Here is a 20,892-nt window from a genome sequence, read left to right on the forward strand (position 1 = left end):
TAGAAGAGAACAGCAAACTGTCATAAATTATTATATTGTTATATTTTTGTATTTAATATTTTGATTATAGAACATTATTAAAAACGACTATAGAGTTTTTACAACACATATATATATATATATATATATATATATATATATATATATATATATATATATATATATATATATATATATTATACGTGTCAGTTTTTCTTTGAGTTAGGTAAATAATCTTAAAAGAGTATATTTGGACTACGGTTAAATATCAATTAAAGATTTATTCATGATTTTTATGATGTACCATACCCTTTCAAAAATAGCAGGTGGTAGTGAATTTACAGGGTACAGAGGCATAACACCTTCTCTTCAGGAATGGCAACACATGGAAGGTATCATGGGCAATGGTTATATCTTTAGGAATCTAAAAATATATTATACTTTTAGATTCTTTCTAATCAACCTAACATAGTGGCATAGGAAGTAATGAGTGGTTATAACAATTTATATACAAAAACATACATGTATAAATAAAGGCCTTAGCGCAGATTACTCTATATATAGACAGAGGTCCCTAAATTCCTACTAATCAATTTTAATTCACTTTAATAATTTACGCTAAATTTATTAGTTGATTTGTCACACAGATATGACGTTCATAAATAAAAATAAACTCACAATATTTTAACAGTAAATCCAAGGCAGTAATATAAAATGTCCTTGTACCTATGTGTAAATAATGTTAAGCTGATTCGCAACTTCACGTTTTCTCAATTACCAACGCTGACCTCATCCACAAATGAGTGTCACAAATTGTAATATAAAGTTAAAACAAAGCACAACGTAACGTAAACAGATTAAGTTATGATGTTGAAAATTTTGTCAAATTACAGACTACAGAAATGTGCCTAATTCTAGAGTGTGCGGTGCGCAGAAGTTTTCTATTAGCTTGTGCGGTTTAAAGTGCACGGTTAGGTGGTGAGCGAGGCGAGAACTTAATAATGGAAATTATTTATTTTTTATTGAAATTAGACCCTATTCTTAAAAGGTCACAATAGTACCGGTAAATAAATAGTGCTACTAGGGTGCTTATTCTGTTTCACAGTCTTGTTAATTCTAGAAAAGAAATATTTTAAGTTTAAACAGATTTGGATATTCTCATTTCATGGAAATTATGACATATATTTGTGAAGTTTATCATTATGATATACATCACATGGATCAAGATAGATCCCAAATTCACGCTATATGTCGATTTGGATATTTGTATCTCAATACTACAGGGTATTATATGCTCTTGTACGAGTATAGGAACCATTCTAAACTTAAATCAAAAGAAATCTAAAATGTCTGCTGTTCCAAACGATTCATCGATTCTGATAAGTCATAATGGATGTACTTAGATAAAAATCAGTGATAGTGACAGTATATTCATGAAACTGAAAAAGGAGCATTATTTTTTTATTAAAAACTTCACTCATTCTTTCATTTTCACGTAAATTGGTCACCAATACGCACAATTTACGGGAAAATTAAAAAAAAAAAACATATAACACGAGGTCATCAAGCATCATACGAATATATTGTAGTACTATAGAGAATATATTTAAAATTGTATTGGTATGACTGTTTCTTGTAAATAAATCAATAAATAAAAATTGTTCCGTTTCATCACTGTTATCATTGAATAGTTTTTTTGTCTATTGTATTGTTCATGTCTATAGGTGGTCGTTACCACTTGATTGCCATTCTAAATTGCATAAAAAAATTGAGGTTTAGCTTAAAAGTTTACAATTGACTTTGTATGTATATGGGGAACTAATGCTTATCTTATAAAATGTCCACAGCGTACGTATTAATGGTTCATTTTGTACGGATCGTCATTTTTCGCTAATCGCTCCTCATGCCACTAAGTTCTCACCCGCTCAGTATATCTCGCTAGGACGACATTCCAAAGGTGACCGCAGCCACACGCTTGCAAGAAATTAATCACAATTATGTGACAACCGCTCCACGCCACAATCATACAATGGGTGACATTCATACTTGATAGCGGAGACACCATAAGAGTACTATCAATGTCCAATTGTGTTACCACTTGTATTTAAATGAATTGTTTTAGTTTATATAAGTGTAAACAGAATCATTTTAACTGACTATCAACAAGGGGTTTTTCAATTCGATTAATTTTTGATGTATCTTAACGCAATATCTTTGCCAATTTCTAAAGCAGTTTTGATGATTTTTTTATAGGTACGAAAGGGTCTCGTATCTGTTTGAGTAAATTAGATGTCATTTTGAGAAGAACATACTGATTAGTTGTTGAGAATTATTTTGTTTAATTCCGCTACCATTTAAATTATAAATTTATTAATATTGTTTGACTACTATTTACAATTTATTACAGTGTTAATATTATTAAATATTATAAAGTTAATTAGATGTTTGTTATTTTTTTTTATCGCTGAGCGAATTTTAATTACTTTTGTTATATATTGTTTAATACATAAACGTAACAATATACGTTTTACTTTGCTGGCAATTCACGCTGTTAAGGTAAGGTGTTTTATTTTTCTTGTAGGTAAAAACACCATCCATTTTTTTATTGTGGTAATAACTTAATTATTGGCACTTTGGAAATTTTACTTTTGTAATCTTGAAAATTATATTATATTAATATTAATTAAAAAATATCTATTTGTTTATTCTGATTTAAACACATGTTTCATAAAAGGTTTAACCTTTAGCTTTAAAATCAATCCATGCCTCGAGATACGTCCAGTTCTATACCAGAATATAGGCTTAGAATGTAGATCGATGCCAAATCAAACAAAGCAGCAATCATTACTGAACATAGAAATTCTTATAACGAGGTAAACAGGCAATAAATACTGTTTGTAAACCCCATCAGATCGCAGTCAGTTCGAGGTCCAGCCTTGCTCACATTGTTCGCGACGAGGAAGCATCGTCAGATCTTATCGGGCTTTGTGAAATATGTGTAGCGGTTCTACCGTGGTCCAGCTACCATTTTACGTCGTCTGCTAAATCACTGGCACTTTTGATTTATAGCACCGGTCTTCGCATCTGTGGTTGACGAGGGTGAAGTACCATGAATTATAAGTTTTGATATCTATTGTAAATATTAAGATATTTAAAAAGTAAACAACGTGTATTATTTTTTAATTAGAAAAGTGATATATAATAAAAGTACAAATACTTTCTGTATTTGTAGTATTTGTTATGCGTAGATATATTTAGCTAATTAGTGCCTTCTGTTGGATAATAATAAAGCCCTAGTAATCTCTTGACATTTTATGTAAAGGCTTATAATATCTATATAGATAAAAAACACTATCATAACGAAATTAGTAATAAATCGAAACATTGTAACAATTAATCTATTTTTAATTTGTATTGTTTTTCTATTGGACAATAGACTATCTTATGCGCGATGCCAAGCGTGTATGCCGACGAAGTGTATATTCGGCAGACATGATAATGGCTGATACGATGTTGAGACTGTTTTATGGCCAAATAAATTGTTTGTTTATTTATATTTTTATCAAATTCTTTTGAAATAGACCACATCATTGTATCAGCCATTATCTGTCCACCGCTGAACATAACTAACTAGATTAACAGACTATATTACTGCGTTATTCTAGTACTGCAATGTATGATATTTGTTGATAGTTTTCCATACAAATTTTCAGCACATCATTCATTAGCATTTTTTTATAACGAAAGGAAATTATAAGTGATATTTACCGAAAGGTTTTAACAGTGCTTTTAACGAAGAGAATATGAGAGTCCGACTTAGTTTTTTACAATTATTTAAACGAATATTCTGTACTGGTTGCTCAAATGTATCTACGTTTACTTCGTGTGTGCCACTTTATTCTATTACATTAGTTATCCAATAAACTAGTTACAAATATTCGCCTACGCTATGTCCGAATGCTCATTAGTTGCAAGTTATAGGCACGAAAGTTACAGCGTAGGATTCACAATATCCGCTGGTTATCATGTTCATTGTGTTAGTTAGACATCACGTTAGTTGCCGTGTGGTCCCATAGAATGGGCCATTTCTTCCTTTCCTGTGGGTGTCGTAAGAGGCAATTAAGGGAATTTAACGGTCGAGGGATGAACAGCAGTGACCTTTTTAAAACATCATCAAAGCCTAACTGCGCTTGCCAACTGATCTGTTAAGTGTGGCAACTACTGGTAAAATCCCTCCAATGGTAAACTGTTATAAGGAACAGCCCATTCATGACAGTCTATGGGGGAGGCCTATGACCAGCAGTGGACAGATAACAGCTGATATGATGATAATGATGATAATCATGTTATCCTTGGTGAAAATGTTCAGTGTTACTAAAAGAAAGAAGAAAAAGGAAACATGTATTTAGTACTTAATTCTACAATTAAATCAATCAGTCAATTGCTTGGCTTTTCCCTAATTACGGTTAACTCTCCTAATACTTTTAAGTAATTTTTATCACTGGTATTTTGCCAGTTTGTACCAATAGTGCAGGTGAGGTTACGATTCCATTTTCACCTATTAAAAGGAGCATATCTTATTGGATGATTTAAGCCCAAGTGCTAAAAGCACTCTACACTTAATGACAAATAAGTATTTTATTAATAAACTAAAAATTAAAAATAGAAAAAAATAAGCACTAAAATGACCATCCAGCTATATGCAACTTTATGCAAATTTTTGGACACTAGTAGATAGACCCTCAAAAAAATTTCACTTTGTAGATGGAAATTATTTAATAAATTAAGGTTTTCTTAAAAATCATTACATTCATTAATTCAATTCAATTCATCATCATCAGGTACATTGTGTTCTTTGAGGATCCAGAAAATATATAATTACTGAATCTTTTGCGATGTGATCAAACATCTTTTATAGTTATAAATACACGACTTGATTAATAGGAACAAATCCACTCACATTATAAACACCAGTCTACAATGTACAATGTAGACAAGTGTAGATAGAACAGATATTGTAGATAACAATACACAGCTGCTGGGCAAGAGAAACTACCGGGTTGAAAGTGATATTCATTAAACATACGGTCGAAACTAGGCGATTCACGATTTATCTTTAAATATTATATTAATGTTATTAAACGTGTAAGTCTATATATATTATAATGTATGTAGTAGGGATAATGAAATAGATATATTTAATAGTAGCAGCATTTATGTTATGAAACTTTGTATTTTATTTTATTTATTCCTCTGTACCCTGTAAATTCACGCCATATCCCACCCTTCAAACCGAAACACAGCCATGCAAACACAACTGCTTCACGGTAGAAACACGAATGCGATAGAGGTGTCCAAGCAAACGACTTTTGTACAAAGCCTTCCTTTGATTTTTTAATCACTTAATAATGATTGGAATATAATTTTTATATTTTAATAATACTCTAAGGGTGTATTTGCAATAGTAAATTGCAATTTGTCGCCAAAGAAATATGGGTAAAAAAAGGACAAAAACATTAGTGTCTCTCATTAAGTAATGTGGTATGTTCAGTATTTTAAAATTTTAAGTTTTTGTCACTTTTCGACTCATGTTTTTTTTTCGGAAAAATTTCAGTTTTACTAATACAATACTTATATTAAAGAATACTAATGGTTTTGGTATCATTCTGTTTATTTTGTTTTTATAATTGACTGTTTGTGTATTTGGTATACTGGTAGTGACATATTTAATCTGTGACATCTCATGAATGAATATTATTTCTAATTCAACCGATTTGTATTCTTCTTTCATCCAACTACAATTTGTCTTTTAATCCTTTATTCACCGACAATAAATCTTTTTAATTCTTTGTTTATCCACTGAGTATTTCAGCTCTACTTAACCTATTAAGAAGCCTTTTCTATGTAAAGTCTGATAGGAAAATTATTGTTTTAAGATGAGTAAGGAACAAATTAAGGTTATGATAATAAATTAATTTGAAATAATACACCTAATCGGTAAAGTTGAGGGAAAGGGATTGTTAGTAATGGGTTCTAACTGACCCATTTCTAGCAATACACCCTCTCAGGTCGATCTCCACACAGCTCCCTCTGGAAACCATCGTGGTTAATTCTAGTGGAATTCGTCATGATGGGCTAACTGACCTGTTTTCATTTTCACCTATAATACCTCATTAGTGCCTCACCAGCGCAGGCAAAGTTACCATTCCATTTTCACCTATTAAAAAAAATCGGAAAAATTAAGTTTTATACACATTACACAATATATATATATATATATATATATATATATATATATAATACGATGTGACTGTTATTATTGTCAAAAATATAAAAAACTATTATGAAACTAATGAACTATCACGACTATAGAGTACTGTAAAAAATCCTACCTTAAAAACTTATCAGTAATAAATATAGACTATTTTAAGGTAAATGTGTCTGGTTTTGGAGAGGAACAATTGTAGCGTTTTATGAAAGAAAATATACAAATTACATCCTATTTACATATTTGATTTTTGTCTAATGTCACATTGTGGTTATGTGTTGGAGTTAAATATTGTATTGACATAAAAAGCACATTTTTGTAATATGCAATTGCAGTTATATTTTTTTATATAGAGACTGGCTGAAACCAAGCTCTGTGGAGCTATACACATTGCACTGGGACACTCACAGCATCAGCTGAGACAGCTCCTTTTGCCTAGTATGAGATACTTCTTATATATAATATTACTATATTTTGTGACAATAAATATTTCTCTATTCTACTCTATTCTAAATATATATCGAAAGATTAAAAGCGTCTTTTAATCACTGAGCCATAACTTTATTGTGTTTTAAATTTTGTTTTACTTACTTGTATATTTTTCCCAACGTCGCGATATATTGCAGGCTCACTTTACCACATTCTCGTAACAAATTGAATGTTTGTCGTGACGATCGCTAGATGCACTTGACTTGATCTGCTATCTTTGCAAAATAAAACATTGTCAAACCATATCTCAATTTCATATTCTAATGCCCTGTAATAAGACTCGAAATCCTTTAACAATTATTACAACCATACTTCCAGTACATATTTCACCGAACTGTTAATTTGCTGTGTTGAATTATATGTGTATATAGCGGTAAGATTGAAATTCATTTGGCAACGTATTCGGTGATGGTAGAACAGTGCATTTGCGTATAGTACACGTTCCTGTGACGTGTTAATTTATCGGCGTCGGCGCATCGCGTCCGAACATGTACTCTTCCCGTGAGTGTGACCTAAATGCAGTAATTCCGGATTTATTATGCGGAATTATTATTTGTAATCAATTCCAAAAAGGATGAACTTCTCAGTCGACACTTTTTTTGACACTACGTCAGTACTGGACATATTCTGATGACCATCTTTTGAATCAACTGCATAGTTTAGTAAAGTGTGTTTCATTTTTGAGAATAACATCTTCAATTAATAAAAAAAAATGCAAATAGGTATCTTGGTTTTGCCGTGTGATCGCATCATAGCATAGGCCACCTCTTTCTTTCTCGCAGGCGTTGCAAGAAGCAACTAAGAGAACTTATGGTTTCTCTTAAAATCACCATCATCAGAAGTCTAACTGCGGTTGCCAACCCGTCTGGCAATCGTGGCAACTACTGGCAAAACCTTCAGTAGCGGGACGTCTATGTTCATCAATGGGCAGTTAACGACGATATAATAGTGATAGTCTCGATTTTATCATCGAAATCTGTCCAATAAACTCTTATAAGAGCTATATCAATATATAACGGCAAGTTTATTATTTCTATATTGTACCAGAAACTAATCTAGCCAGCTAGCTACTAGTGATTCTTAACATCACGATTCGTCGCAGACAGCCGGCACTTTAGCTATTGGCGATCACGAACCCCGTGTTCGCTTATTAACGCTACAGGGGCGATATATCACGCCCGCCCTCATACGGACGTCGCTAGAGATCGCGTTCGCAGGCTGCCATAGCTTTTGTAAGTGCATAGATGTTTCTGCAACACTTTAGCAATAGATCAATTATTATGTAAGTGCTCTACATATTCTGCATAATAATGTTTTCTGTTTACCGTTGGTTGTTGCTGAACTTTTTGTTTTTCTATTACCTTTCTATATTTATTATTTTGTTTCTTATTTTAGTTGTAATGATACTATTAAGCAGTAAAAATTTCAAAAAAATATATTTTGTGGGCATCCTATTTATTATAATAAAATTGTTATAACTTGACGATGTTTCAGAAAAATTGGTATAAGGGATTTAAAGACCAACAGCAGATAAACTATTTTTTGGATTTTTATCTATTTGCCTCTCTGTGTTCCAGCATTACACTAAAACTACTGCATCGAATTGAATGCAGGTTTCACAGCTGTATTTCTGTTGGTCTAACTTAAAGTCTGGCGTATATTTTATCTTACCTAGAATTGGTCATCTACTTTTAAAATTCACGCGGATTCAGGAGTGTGAACAGAAGCTAGTTTTATTCTTATAATAAATAATAAAGTTTGTAATAATGGGTGGATAGATGTTTGTTACTCTTTCACGCACGAAACTACTGAACGGATTTAAATGAAACTTGGTACGTGGGTAGGTTATGTTCTAATTTTGCATATAGGGGGAAAGGAAGAGGGATTGTTAGTAATACGGGCTACTAGTCCCATTGCTAGCAATATAACCAGTCAGGTCGACCTCTACGTGGTGTATCTGGAAACCATCGTGCAGAATCACGGGTATATTCATCACGATTGGCTAACTGACATGCCTCTTCATTCTCACCTATCATCTTCTCGCTGATGACCTGCTAGTGTATATCGTTAGCCCAGCAAAGATGCCATTCTATTATCATTCATTAAGAAAAAAAAGAAAAACCTAGCACATAGGATATTTTGTGATATTGATTCATAAGGAAGGAGCCACGTAATACAGGTAGAATTATATAAAACGTAATATACGAATTCTATAAAACATTAATCTGATTGTGAGAAAGCGAATTAATTATAGTAATTATTAGATGGACTTTGGACTCTATATGTCTTATTTAATACAGTTTTATTGTAAAAACTTTTAAAAATGAAATTCTGTTACTGTGGAAATTACTAATATTATTAACATGTTTTGAATTATTCAGATAGATTTGCAGGTTATATCCTTCCAAAATACGAGTATACGTGTATAAGTTCTGAATTTTCAAGTCAATTTCTAATGGTCCACTGTTAAATATACCGTTTCTCTATAGACTATCATAAGGAATACGTTTGAGTAATCAGCGTGCTCTAATTTACTGTAATATATGTATCGCTTTAATTAAAATTTAACCTAAAAATCTATTATTTATTAAGAGTGGGATATGGCAGTGAATTTACAGGGTACAGAGGAATAACTCCTGAGTCCTCAGGTATGGCAACGTATGTGTTATTGGCGAAACAGTATACTCTGTTATGTCCATGGTACTGCTCATGTCTATAGGCGACGGTTACCACTTTCCATCAGGTGGGCCGTCAGCTTGTTTGCCATTCTATATTGCATAAAAAAGTCTATTATTAAAAATTAATATTTTTTTTAAAATCGAGTAGGTACTTATGTTACTTTTATTTTTATAATATTTTTTTTTTCTTATTTTCATTATATTTAAAAATAGTTTATAAATGTCAATTCTATTTTTCATGAATTCTACTATATCGTAGAGCATTGTATCGAAAGTAGGAAGTGATTTATTTAGAGCGACCACGGCCTATATATCTCCGATCGTGCGGCGTGCGCGTGCGACCGATCGCCGCCGTTGACCGCTCGACGCTCGTGTGCTCAGCTGATGAGCTGCCTGCAACTCACTTTTTAATAACGGATATTGGGATCTATTCTGAAAGCCTAGTCCTTATCATAGTATTATACTTTCTGTGTCCTAACTACTACATATACACACATGAGCACGTACAAGTACCTACACATACATATTAGCAAAAGTACACAAAAACACACACACACAGAGACTTGCTCATATGTATGACACACATTGATATGAATAATTATCAAACTATTATCATCACAGTCATCTTATAAGATTTTTGTATTTGCTGTTGTCGGTCCATCTAATATGAGGAAAATAGTATGGTATATTACTAGCAATGGGATTCTGTCTCCATTACTAACAATCCCTTTCCCCCCGGTGTAAAAGGGTCGTACCACATTACGTTTGTTGTGTTCCAGATTTCCCAGCAATAACATTTTTTTTATTTCTTCTTAAAACTCTCTGTAAACTATAAAAGTTAAGAATACATTTGTGAAAATCGCATTCAATTTTGTGCAGTAGTTTTTACCTAATGTCGGAATAAGTATACAGAAATGCAAATGTTTGTATGGGTGGATGGACAGATGGATGTTTGTTACTTTTTCACACAAAAATTACTGGACTGGACATAATACATAAATGAAATTTGGTACACGGGTAGGTTATATCAGTACATACTTTATAAACTAATTCAGGCGAGTTAATACACCTGGAATTCAGCACGACAGTTTCCAGGGTGGACCACGTGGAGGTTGACCTGACGGGGTATATTCTTAGAAAAGGGGCGGGTAATCCGCGTTACTAATAATCCTTTATCTCTCGCTTAGTTTAGGATTAGATGGCGCCGTGTCTTATGTCTATATTATTATGTATTTATCATTATATAATAACAACAATTAGTTTAAATTATAACTGCGCGGGAGGTATAAGACCAGGGCAACATATTTGATAGGTTTATTTCGCGCAAAACACTTTACTAGCCTGTCTCAGTATCGGGAGGCATTTTAATAGAAAACCGGGCGAGTCACGCGTCCGTGCGCGCGCGCATCCCAGCCGTACAGTCAACAAAAGTCTGCATGAATATATTCTATCTACCGTTTGATTGTCTTTATTTCTATAACGATAAAGTTTATAATCGCATATCAAACGAAAATAAACATTTTTACTCTAACGATTACCCTAAGCACGTTTTTAAACTGATATGTTATTACAATTTTTTAATTTATACTGTAGTTTGATTAGATATTATTTTAATGATATTGTGAGCGATTTTTATTAGAATGATATTAATTAGCAACAAGATGGAAATAAACTCTATCAATTGTAAAAAGAATCATTATATTCACTACGGATTTGCGGAATTTAATTTTTTGTTTTATAATTTGTATGTGTTTGTAAATAAACTATAAAGACGTTTCACCAGAGGGAGACTGTACAAAAGTCGATTGCTTGGGTACCTTTTTCCCATTTGTGTTTCAACTATAAAGCAGTTGTGTTTGCATGGCTGTGTTTTGATTTGAAGGGTGGGATATAGCGAGAATTTACTGGGTATGGAGGAATAACACCTGACTCCTCAGGAATGGCAACGCATGGGGGTATCATGGGCGAAACAGTATACTTTGTTATGTCCATGGTACTGCTCATGTCTATAGGCGACGGTTACCATTTTCCATCAGGTGGACCGTCAGCTTGTTTGCCATTCTAAGTCGTATAAAAAATAATTTGTGGAGCTTGGGCTAAGTATATGTACGCTATTACATAAAAACTAACTTTTTATAATGTATAAAAAGTTAGTTTTTATGATATAATAGATTTTTTCTTACTATTTTGTTTTATTTTATGTTACAAAAAAAAATTCGAATTCAATATTTATAATATTAAGGCAATAATATTGTCGGACAGCTATATCATTTGAATTGATATCGTGTGTAAAAATACAGTACACGAAATATAGTTATTTATTTTTTTATTTCATAGTTGAAATCCATCAGATTTCCTGTATTGTTTTTGTTTCCATTATTGATTGAATTAATTAATCCAAAAAAATTTTTTAGATTCTCGTGTGCTCCCGGTATAGAATAGGCCATCCCTTCCTTTCCCAAAGGTGTCGTAAGAGACGATTAAGAGAGGGCGAGGGATGGGCAGTAGTGCCCTTCTCAAAACACCTCCAAAGCGTAACTGCAGTTACCAATTCGTCTGCTAAGCGTGGTAACTACTAGCAAACCTCTCCAAGGGGGAGACTTATGTTTAGCAGTGAACAGTCAAGGGCTGACAAGATGATGATGATATTTTTAGATTGCAACTTATAGGTTGTCAGTTATTCAATTATTAATATTATATTACTTTTATACTTACTTTTTTTTTATTCATTATTATATATTCAGATATATGAATATATAATAATGAATAGATATAGAATGAAAAACATTAGTAAATTAATCTTGCTCTATTTTTCTGATATTTCTCATATTATTTCTAATTTCATTTAAATACTATGTAATGATTTTACAATTTACCTAAACAGTAGATAAAAAATGATACTTTAATCAGACCCTAAACTTTTTAAAATAATTTAGAAACCAATGAAGGTTGCATTAATTACACATGTTGCAGTTTCTTGGCGGGATCAGGGGCGTGACATATACAACGGTCAATAATTACAGTTAAACGGGTTCCGTATAAACATGCAATTAACTTGCCAGATGACGGTCCGTGACTTTGTTATACGGATGCAATGTATATCAAATGATTTGATTGGTTTAGGGATGTGGTTAATATCCTAGCTGTACCTCGAACCTATAACTATTTATCCGCGTGAAGCGTTAATGTAAGATATTGTCTTTTAAATTTTAATCAAATTTTTTTTCAAATTATAATTATCAAATGAACTATCTGTTATTGAAAAACATATTAAAATCGTAATAAATAATAATAATTAACTTTAGATTTACTTAATTCTTAATTAATTCTTAAAACTCATTTTATTATTAAGGGGGAAAGGGATTGTTAGTAATTAGTTCTATTGCTAGTAATATATCCTATGCGGTGGACTTTCATAACGTTTTTCCTGGATACCATCGTGGTTAATTTTTGTCTAATTCTTCACGATGGGCTAACTGACCTGTCTTCATCTTTACCTATCATCTATCATTGGTGCCCCGATAGCGCAGGTGGTGTTACTATTCCATTTTCAGTGATAAATGCGAAAAGAGTTCGTTTCACGTTTAAAAAGCTCAACCAATCGACAAGAAATTTGCCACATACGTAATATTTAGAGGTGAACAAGGATATAGGCTTTTTTATTTCGATAATTAATATATCTTAGCGAACGATTTCTCGAATTTTTATTTGTATAATAACCATTATATATATAGAATACTAAAGATTAATATTGTTAATTTATAAACCTTTAGTTACACCTGAACAAAACAGGTACAAGATCATCTCCCGTTCAGATGTCCGCTATAGATTTATATATTACATCTCGCTCGGCCTTCACAGCAGCCCCTAGGCGTGCGTTGTTCTAAGGACTGTTGTAAATTGAACTAATTTTGTTATTGTAATCTTTTTACACGTAGTTGTGCCCAAAATAACTTAACCTAAGTACATTATATAAACGTTAAGTACATTATATAAAATAAATGTAAAACTCCACTAAGTATTTATTAAGAAATAATATTAAATTTTCAATCATTTCTTAAAATAGATAACTAGGTGATAGGAGTATTTTTATTGAAATTATAAACGATCTAACGTAGGCCGCTCTTTTGTTACGCTATTTTCTTTTGGTACCTACTATTTCACGTCTATTAGTAAACAAATTCAATCATTTTATTTAAATTGGTAAAGTGTAATACGTAAAATATGTACGTATGCCATCTGATAGACGAGCAGACTATAAAAAGCGAAGATTAAAAAACGTTTTAAATTAATCCTACTTTAATAACTATACTAATTGGTATAAATAATATTAATTAAAATGTTATCCTTGATGAAAGTAGTAAAGAAATTGGTATAATCATAAAAAGATGAAAGAGTTTGATTATAAAACCGGATAATTACTGGTGTAAAGCATTTTTCCTTATTTTATTTTTTTCTAAATTACTAATATATGAAACGTGAAGTTATTTTACGAGTTATTTTATTCTGTTTTGTGTTTACCTATATTATATATATATGTAAATTATATTTTGTTATATTTGTTTTATTTACATTTAAATGTTAGTTTAGTGTAGAAAGGACCTTACCAACTGCTTCCACTCAGCTTGTCGGTGTGTTATGCTTAACGGGAGCGGGCAGATACGACATGGGTGTGGACTAACGGTACTCATAATTATGGGCTACCGAGATTAAATTCAATATCGTACTTCAATGTTGCTTTATCAAACTTGCCGCTAATAAATTTATTTTATTTCTAACATAATAATATGTATTATTAATGAAATAATTGCCTAGTTTTACCAGCATTTTATTTTTGTCGAGAAGTTATTTTATTATCTGGACCCATTTCTCTATAAACAAGATCTTTTGAATTCCTGAGTTTTTACTCATTTGATGTCTAATTTAATATTAATTTTAAGAACAAGTTCCAAATTAGATATTTGCATGCCACACGATTGAAAGAAAGAGATTCCGTTTTTTAAGTTTAAATACTTCTAATGTACTCAAGCAAACGGCTTGCTAAAAAAGCTGACGGCCCACCTGATGGAAAGTGGTAACCGTCGCCTATAGACATGAGCAGTACCATGGACATAACAGAGTATATTGTTTCGGCTAGCAAAAGCTGACGGCCCACCTGATGGAAAGTGGTAACCGTCGCCTATAGACATGAGCAGTACCATGGACATAACAGAGTATATTGTTTCGCCCATGATACCCCCCATGCGTTGCCATTCCTAAGGACTCAGGTGTTATTCCTCTGTACCCAGTAAATTCACGCCATATCCCACCCTTCAAACCGAAACACAGCCATGCAAACACAGCTGCTTCACAGTTGAACCACGAATGGGACAGAGGTACCCAAGCAATCGACTTTTGTACAAAGTCTCCCTCTGGTAAATAAAGTTATTGTTCAAGAATACCACGATATAAACAGATAAATACCACTGACAATTTTTGTCCTAAATAAATATTCGTGTAAAAAATTGTTTAGTAATTGTTTATACGACGATACTAAAAATTTAATGCACTCCGTTTCATAACTATTTCCAATTAATATATAGAGTTCTTATAAATGAATATTTTAATATAATAATTTCCAATGTTTTACAATGTATATTCTACACCTACAATTGTTCATTTAGTCTTGACTAGTTTAAGCCCGTGACTTCGTCCGCGTGAAAATATGTGCACTTACCGGGATATAAAGTAGTCTATAACCTTCTCCATCCTATAAAGTATGTAAATACTAAATTTCATACCAGTTGGCTAAGCCCTTAAGACGCCATAAAGTGACAAACAAACAAACTCATTTTTACATTAAGTTAGTTAATTACCTACCACATGCTTTAGTGTTCCTATTAATATTGTAAATAACAACCCACCTGTCTGTATGTATAGATTTTTGCACATTCACAAAGCGTATGAAATAATGGAATTTGAAAAATATTAATAGGTGTCTCACGGAACCCAAGTGTCGTGAAAGCGCCAAAACCTCAGCGTGACAGTTTTGTCACGCGTGAGACAGATCATCTATCACCACGTGTTAACATCAATACCAATTTTATTTTACATCCTCCGTGCACCTTAATCGCGTTGCCATAGATACTAGAATCCTTTGTTCAAAAATGAATTTCGAAATCCGTTTCTTTATGTATTGCAAAGTTCGCTTGCAGTTGTCCTAATTCGTAATTGTAAGCGTTTAAGGTAGAGTTTTGCTTGAAAATTGTTGCAAAATTTTTGTCACGCATTTTTCGTGACACGTCGAGTGGGTTGCTGAAACGGAAAATTGCTATATAACTTTATTTTTAAGGAAAAGATTGACGGCTTAAGTAGGTGGATCCATGAAGCAAGATATATTGTAATAAGATAAGCGTTTATCTTGTTAGGTTTATTGATGAATTCTTGGTAGGTTGTGTCTCTCTGTCTGTAAACTCTGTATGGTATATTGTGTATTAGACATCGATATGAATGATTCATGATTGATTGAAATGAAGTAAAAATGATTGATGGAAAACAAAAGATTTTCATCATCTGAGGAAATATGTTATCAAATTATATTTTCGACATATTTTCCAGTGATAGTTATTATTTTACATTAATAAACTTATGCAATCGGATTGACGTTTATGGCCAAATTTTATGGCATCACAATGGCAGAATATAAATAACATAAATGTAATTGCAAACTTATAAATATCTATGCAAAGTAAAACCAAATATCGAGAATATACGAGCGCAATCAAGAACTTCCAGACTAAGTCCAAGATTAAGTCCATTTTCTGAACTGACCCGAACTAGAATCGAATCTAGTACCTCAAACACGTAACAACATTATGAAGCAACATTACATATTTCAACAATCGTATTCAATTGACACACTAGACATTTCCATGAAAATTTGTTGTCAACAGAGTCTGACAAAGAACCGATACGATCCTTACAACTTGGTATTGATTAAAAAAGCAACATAAATTAGCGAATTCCAGGGGTGAGAGGGGTGGTTGTTGTCAAAAAACTTTATAAGTGTTTATGTGTACGTGTGCCCCCGCCCCCCGCGACGCCGCGGCTCGCTGCAGGGCGTCCCCCCGCGCTGACACCCTTTAGCGTATACCCACATTCGTAAAACACCAGATGTACAGACGAGCGGCATACACGTGTGTGAGTAGGTTGATAACGAGTAATTGATTGTTTATATGGCAATAAATCCATTATCAGTCACTATTTATCTATATTCAATAACATATCCTTCCTTTTGCTTATTTAAGAATATCAAGTTGTGGCATATAAATATAATTATACATATAATTATAAATAGTAAAAAAAAGTTAATTTATGTATTAAAATAAATTGAAATATATTTTTCGCAATCGTTTTCTATTTATTACATAAGAAATTGTAACTGAATACAACTTTCAATTTATTGAGGCAATATTTCACTGTTTTCAAACATAACATTTCCTGACAATGTCCCTAAGCATCCGAGACCGTTCCACCCTTCGGCTGTACGCTGACATACAAGTACATGTAAATTAAACACCACAGCACACAGACACGCACACAAATAAAAACGTAAAGAAACACCGCGGAGAGGAAGAATGTATTAAGAAAGTGCGAGAGGGACGAACCTTTAATTAGCGGCCGACGAGCGAAAGGGATGGCGATGCACGACACGCTAATTAAGAATACAAGAAGAAAGACGCGTTTTATGTACGCCGCGAAAATTGTCAATGTGAGCGTCTTTTTTTTATGTGTGCGTCGACCATTTTCCATTTGTAAGGCGCGTCTATAGGTGTTGTGTTATTAACTCATTATGTGAAGAGTTAGCGAGTACATAAGGCTTTATTTACTTGTTAATTGAAAGCGGTTTCTCTGATAAGAGCTTGCTAAAGACAGCGGTATCGAGTCATTTTCTATTTGATTTTGACTTTAATAAGTTGCGTCGCTGTGACGTAAAAATAAAGTTGGTCGCGGAAAGTTTCGGTTTCAGCTTATTGTTTGAAGTTTCGCTTTTTGACGGGTCAACTCTTAGTGGAATTATTAACTACAGACGCTAGTACTTTTTAGTTATTTGAACATAAGTTATCCGTAGGTGAATATCTACAAAATTATAATAGTACCTATAATTTAGTTTCTTATATAATTTAAAATGATATATATCATAGAATTCTCATTATTGTTTTTTTAATTGCATATTTTGTATCATCCGGTTCGAAGGACTAAAACAATATAAAGTGTGTTACAATATATCTTGTTTATCTTTCTTAATATCAACATAGTACTTGATTAAATATTATTATTAATAAACGCTCGTTGTGAACTAATTAATTTACATTGTTTTTAAATTATTGTAATACGAAATGCAGGAAATGTGCAATCTGAACTACACCGAATTAGGACGTGAATCTCAAATAACTGGTAGTTGGTGTATTAATTTTAAGGAAATTATTACAGGCAAGCTATGCCCATGATGATTAAAAGATTGTGCACGTTTTAAAAATGACCTCCGTAGAGATGATCGTTGATGATTGATAAAAGCTGATTATTTTATGCAATTTAGAATGACAAAGATGCTGATAAGAGGACTTCACTGGCTAGATTAAATGCTTTCCCATATTTTTATACTAATATTATAAAAAGGAAATATTTGATTGTTTGTTTGTTTGTAACGGTTAAACTCAAAAACTACTCTGCTGATTATAAAATTTGTTTACCTATAGAATGCATTATCAGCTTATATATTATTTTCGAAAAGCTGATCTACCCGTGTGAAGCCAAATTGCATCACTAGTGTGACATAAGAATATCAATGGTCAGCCTCCAAAGATAACTGGCAAATGAATATATCGATAGATACGTTTTCGTTACTGGACGCCCTGTCCTGTTATTGTCCTGTTCTGTCTTGTGCATGTGATAGTTAAACGCAGTAGATACTAAAAATAGCAGTATCGATAGTTATTTAATTTTTACTTATAAGGGTCCGAAAGGGTAATAACGTGTTACTAATATTTTTTTGTTTTTATATTTTTTTGTTGTAATATTTTGCTATATGTGGAAATACATGACAGAAATAATAGTATACTCGGATGATGACTGGATTCAAACTCTGGACTGTTTTATTTCCTCTACATTTTAATTTATATATGATCATGAAAACTCTTACTATATTTTGAACTTGATCCTTTTTCTAATGAAGATTTTTGTATATAAATGTTTAGTACGAATTGAGAATCGAACTCATTACTGATAGACACAAATCGTTGTTTGATCACTCCCGCCCAAGCAACAAAATCTTATCTCGCGTCGTCGCACGTTTATTTGTTTTAAGATTTCAATGCGAACGAATGAAATAGCCTGCGTATTGGGTTACGTGGAATGTCACAAATCAATCACTGTGCCGTTCTGAAATAAACTTTGTGACCGTTAACTTAGAGTACATATCACCAGCGGGTGTACACCATAGATACAGGATGAGTATATCTGTCTTGCTCTTGGAAAAAGCTTGTAAGAAAGCAAAGAATGGCGGAAGAAAGGGGAAGGGACAGGAGATATGTCTCAGAAGCGGCGTGATGAATTAAATTTTTAGGGGGTGTTTTGGGGGGGCGACTTGCCCCTTTCATTGGCGCGTCTTCATCCAGTTATTCGTTTCTTTAATTTGTGTTAATTAATTTTTTTTTTGGTACGTGTATTCGAGCTCGAGCCTTTGTTTTGTTTTCCTTAAAATGACATTGGAAATATACGTAATGGGTTTATAAGATGATTAAATAATAATTTTTATAAACAAAGTATGTATTTAGTAACTATATTACTAGTCTAGTTTTTAAACTAGGACACATTTTGTTATGATAAAATAAATATACTCAACTTGAACCTTAATCTAGACTTTAACCGATTAAAAAAAGAAGTTCAGTACCAGTAATGACCTGATCAAGAATCAAACCCGATATTTTATTTAAGTAAAACTCTAAATGTTCTTAATGCACTCTGTAGAATATAAGAACTAGTTCTATAAGGTATTAATTATAGGTTTTATTTTTAATTTGAGTATCGTGGCTTAGTGATTAACTATTAAATTTCATGGTAAAGAGATCACGAGTTCCATTCTGGCGGACACTGAAAATTTGTGAATCAATAGCTCTTTCCTCTGGCTTCACTTTGCGAACTCATTTTTTAATGCTCTTATTTTTTTTCCAATATGAGTAATTATAGCGCATATTGTTCAAAGTTAAAATACAAAGGTTCTGTAAAAGAAATTTTAGAGATACGTAATTATGTAATGACTGAACCGATTCTAAAAGAAATGTATACGTATATTGGTTGCAGTGTACGTTATTTCAACAGTGCGTATTTCGCCGCTCTCGTATTCAGGTACTCATTAATATATAATCATGTCATTAGTATAACATTTACACAAACACTAGCGAGCCGCCCTGGCTTCGCACGGGTGCAATGCTGATACTAAATAGTGTCGCCGGCCCCCCATTACATTACGATATTACATTAGAGACCTCTAAAATTAACAGTGTTTCTCTTTTATATTATACATATAAACCTTCCTTTTGAATGACTCTACATATCTATTAAAAACCGCATCAAAATCCATTGCGTAGTTTTAAAGATCTAAGCATACATAGGGACAGACAGACGGGAATCGACTTTGTTTTATACTACGTAGTGATTACAGAATTTTATTAATATAATAATTATGGTAGTACGATTCATATGTTGGATATTATACAAAAAAGTATGTTGAGTCGTTGTTATTGTTTGTATTTTTTGTTGTATAAGTCTGTTTAATATTGTAATATAATTGTAATATTTTTTATAAAAATTGTTTGACTTGCTAACTTGATTAAAGAATTTATTATTATATTTTATATTATTAATAAATAATATTCAATAAATAAATGAAAAATGAAAGTAAATAAATACTAAAATGGATTGTTAAATATTTGTTATTCTTTCACGCAAAAACTATTGATCGAATTTTAATTAAATTTGATACATGGTTAGATTATATCGTATTAGTTGTTAGGGTAATTTATATACATACTGATTCATACGGGCAATGCTGCGGGGTAGAGATAGTCAGATTTAAATGGATACCCTTGTAATTTCGGTAGAGAGAAACTATTTAAAGTAATTTGAACGAGCACCTCTGTTTTCTGTATTAATTTTATCATCTAGTAGACTGTTTTCATGCTTAGTTCCAGTTTGAAGGGTGAGATAGGGCAGTGAAATTATTGGTTACTCAAGATTGTTTTTTTGATGGGTGAAAATGGAATGGTAACCTCGCCTGCGCTAACGGGATACGCTGGCGAAGCACCAGTGAAGGGTGATCGATGAGAATGAAAACAGGCCAGTTAGCCCATCATGACGAATTCATAAGGAATTAACCATGATAGTTTCCAGGGAGAACCGCAAGGAGGTCGACCTGGCTGGATATATTGCTAGCAATGG

This window comes from Galleria mellonella, unplaced genomic scaffold (genome assembly GCF_026898425.1).
Source record: "Galleria mellonella isolate WM207_F2 unplaced genomic scaffold, CSIRO_AGI_GalMel_v1 utg56, whole genome shotgun sequence".
Lineage (NCBI taxonomy): Eukaryota > Metazoa > Arthropoda > Insecta > Lepidoptera > Pyralidae > Galleria > Galleria mellonella.